The 4,396-nt window shown below is 30.9% G+C and overlaps 1 protein-coding gene across 1 annotated transcript in view; it reads left to right on the top strand.

The window, feature by feature from the left end:
* LOC106884495 (synaptotagmin-11) overlaps nt 1-4,396 on the top strand; it is a 111,163-nt gene that overhangs the window by 1,650 nt on the left and 105,117 nt on the right. The gene's annotated exons all lie outside the window — the stretch shown is intronic.

The following is a 4,396-nucleotide window of genomic DNA, read 5'->3' as shown; positions in this document are numbered from 1 at the left end:
TGTGTGTGTGTGTGTGTGTGTGTGTGTGTGTGTGTGTGTACGTGTGTGTGTGTGTGTGTGTATGTGTGTATGTGTTTGTGTGTGTGAGAGGATCAGTTCTGGCGAATGAATAAAACCAAATCTGATGTCTTGAAAATCTCAACAAGTGAAATGTCATTCTTATATATGTCCCTCAGGATAATTACATATTCATACTACTGTATTGTTTTTAGTGTGTTATTTGTTTGGCTGAAATTATTATTACATTTCATATACAGGCTATACTCACATATATGTATTTATGATATATATATATATAATGTATCATTACATATATTACTGTATCATTACATATAAAAACTATATATTCATATATATATGTGTGTGTGTGTGTGTGTGTGTGTGTGTATGATTATGTGTTGTGTGTGTGTGTGTGTGCACGTGTGGGTATATGTGTGTATGCGTGTGTGTGTGTGTGTGTGTGTGTGTGTGAAATAGAACATTCTGCAAATGGACATGTTCACAAATGAATGTGCTTATTCCCATTTTTTATGTGAAATCACAAATTATTACAATATCTATCAGTCCATCTATCTACTCTCCCCCTCCCCCTCTCTCTATCTATCTATCTACCTACCTACCTATCTATCTATCTATCTTTCTACCCATTTATCTATCTATATATGCATGTATATTCATATACACACATACACATAATGTATGTATATATATATTCATATACATAGACACACATACACACAAAAGTAAATTAAATAAAGTATATGTCTGTACATATTAAAAAAAAATATTTATTAATCCAAATATCCTACATGGAGCTTAGTCAATTTTTGTCAATAACACAAGGGTGGCTGTATAGCTGGTTGACTTGACTTTACTCAATAAGTATTAATGTTTGCATGTTTCTGAGGCAATAAGCTTGTGAAATCGATGGAGCAACGGATATAATGACTTGAAGCATTTGTTAATGACCTCTTATGTTCTGAGGTTGAATCAAGCCAAAGTCAACTTTACCGTTCATCCATCTGACGGGGGTCAATAAAATTATGTACTTGTCCAGCAGTAGGGTTCAATATCATGGACTCTTTACTCTGTCTGAATTGTCAATGGTCTGTGTCTATTTAAGAAAAGAAAAAAAAAATCAATATTAGCATATTTCATTTGCCCATCTATTTTTAAGCATATGTGTGCTTTATATATGTATATATATAGTATAGCTATCTATACACACATATATATATAGATAGATATATACCTATCTCTCTGTCTATTTATCTATCTATCTATCTATCTATCCATCTATCCATCTATCCATCTATTTATCTGTATACATATATATATACACACACACACACACACACACACATGCACACATACATGCACATACACGAATGAATATGAATTAAACATATGTTCAGCAACAACTTAATTATGGAACTTGATGCTGGAAAGAATGCAAATAAATCAATATTCAGCTGCACTGTAAACTCCAGAAAAAAGAACAGAAAAATCAAATCCAGTACCTAAGAACGATTATATTAATCACACAGAGAAACATTACTGAAATTGCCAGTATTGTAAATGTAAGGAATTTATGTATCTCTGTTTAGTTATGTCTTTGTAGATAGATAAATAGATTACCACAACCCTGCAATGGAATGTTTGTTGAAGCTAGTTCTATAGCAAACAGTCCAGTTTTGAGATGTGGAAGTTGAAGAAATGGAAGATATATGTAACACGTGTCTATGTCTCAAGGAGCCTATTGAATGTACTGTTCCCCCACCGTACTGAAATGTGTTGGGAAAATATGGCGACATGAATTTTGCTGATCACTTCTTTGGAAAATATTAATGGAGATGTCTCAAATAGTATATAATAATGACAATGATGATGATGATGATGATGATCTTTTCCACTAAAGGCACAAGACCTGGAATTTGTGGGGAAGGGGATAGTTGATTACATTGACCCCCAGCACTCAACTGGTTCTTATTATATCGACCCGAAAGGATGAAAGGCAAAATCAACCTTGGCGGAATTTGACTTAGTTTTTCATCTTTTTGGGATTGATAAAATAATAATAATAATAATAATAATGATGATAATAATGATTTTTTTTTTTTTTTTTAAATACATATTTTACCTGTGAATTTGCATGTGTAAACTGGGAATGCATACGAGTTTCTCTGCCCTAGGTGTACAGAAAATACTCGGCGAGAAATGGAAGAAAATTTGAAGAAAGAAGAAAAAAAAGCAACATAATAATAATAATAATAATAATAATAATAATAATAATAATAATAATAATAATAATAATTTCTTTTATCAGCCATCACAAGGACAGACAACAATTTGCGTGGGGATTTACATGAAGGACAGGGAGAAAAAATAGAAAAGATGGTGAAATGAAATAAAAATATACAAAGTATAATACCAAGTATGTGATAACATGAATGATACAGTCCTGATACAGGAGAAATTCTAGCTAGGGTCAATCAAGGAACTCCAGGATTGTATAGCTTAATTATTCTTATTCTCTAAAACAACTAAATAATAGAATTAAGGTAGTGGCCCAGCATGACCACAGCTGAGGAATAATTGGGCCAACCAATATGTTTTATTTATTTTATTTAGATTTGCATTCTTTTACATTTAACTCATCATTCATTGAAATCTTCATCTAATGTCCTATTTCAATATCTTAATTTGATAACCTATCTTTATTTTATCTTGTCTTCCTGAATACATTTTTTTATTATTATTCCTTTATTTAAAAGAACATTCCAGAAACAGCTTAGGTCCATGCCAGCATGGACAACAGACATTGAATGATGAAAATGATGATGATGTTATTTAACTCAATATTAAAATTAATAACTACCCCACTCCTACATTAAAAACTAATACCCCAAAATTATAGGTGCAGTTTGTTCACATTTAGTTTGCCTATTTAATGGTTTAAAATAAAAAATAGTAATGACATCTTGTAGGCAGAAATTATTATTGTATGATATATTTTGATAATCCCTAACAATCTAATCCCTTCTTATCCGTTTTTTTATTCATTTGACCATCCATTTGCCTGTCTTTTTTTGTCTGTCTGTCAGTCTGTCTGTCAGTCTGTCTGTCAGTCTGTCTGTCAGTCTGCTGCCTATCTATGCATGCATACATACTTCTCTCTCTCTCTCTCTCTCTCTCTCTCTATCTATCTATCTATCTATCTATCTATCTATGTTTCTCTATATGTACATATATCTGTCTGTCTATTTAGCCATTTATCTATCTACCAACTACACTTTTGTCTGTCTGTCTGTCTATCTATCAACATATTTATCTATCCATCTTTCTCTTACTTTCTCTCTGTTATCTATCTATCTATCTATCTATCTATCTATCTATCTATCTATCTATCTTTCATCTCTCTTTCTCTATATATATGTATGTATGTATGTATGTATATATATATATATATAACCTATCTATCTATCTATCTATCTATCTATCTATCTATCTACCTACCTAACAACCTATCTATCTGTCTGTCTGTTTGTCTAATTATCTATCTATCGATTTATCTACCTCTACCTACATAACATCTACCCATCCATCTATTTATAGATGTAAAATGAAGGTTATTATTTTAAAACAAGTTTAAGAACAATAGCAGAACATTTACTGATGGGGTGAACTAAAACTAACAATCGAATCATATATATTATAAAATTCATTTTAACAGGACTGGTTAAATAAACCATCAAGTGAGATTAAATCCCAATCAAATTGAATTTAATAATAAATTTGACTCCATTTCTATATTTATTGATCTGTATGAATATCCTGTATATAATAAACAGCAAAAAAAAAAATAAAAAAATAAAAAACAAAGCACCCCCTCATCATATGTACAGACTGTATTGGTTGGTTAGGAATGCATCTTAATATTTTTCCCATGTCAGTTGATTCTGCGTCATATAGACTAAGGAGTGTAACAAGTAAAGACCAAGCCTGACTACAATACATCTGTTTTGAATAGCTTGTATTTATTCCATTTATGGCATCTCTTACTTTAACTAACTGTATATGTACACATCTACACATATACAAACACACCTGCACAAAAACACATTCATGTATGCATCCAAGAAATTTATGCAGTAATCTCATATCATCACGATCATCATCATCGTTGTTGTCATTGTTGTTGTCATTATTATTATTATCATTATTATTATTATTATTATTATTATTATTATTATTATTATTACTATTATACACACATACACTTCATCTCTTTCTCTTTCACAAGTGTGTATATATGTATGTTAATATAACTATCTACTTACCTCTATGAAGGACCAATGTATGCTTGTGTGTGTGTGTGTGGGGGGGGTGTATATAT

The sequence above is a fragment of the Octopus bimaculoides genome, chromosome 2 (genome assembly GCF_001194135.2).
Source record: "Octopus bimaculoides isolate UCB-OBI-ISO-001 chromosome 2, ASM119413v2, whole genome shotgun sequence".
NCBI classification, from domain to species: Eukaryota; Metazoa; Mollusca; class Cephalopoda; order Octopoda; family Octopodidae; genus Octopus; species Octopus bimaculoides.
Note: the sequence above shows the minus strand (reverse complement) of the source record. Positions and strands in the feature narration are given on the sequence as shown.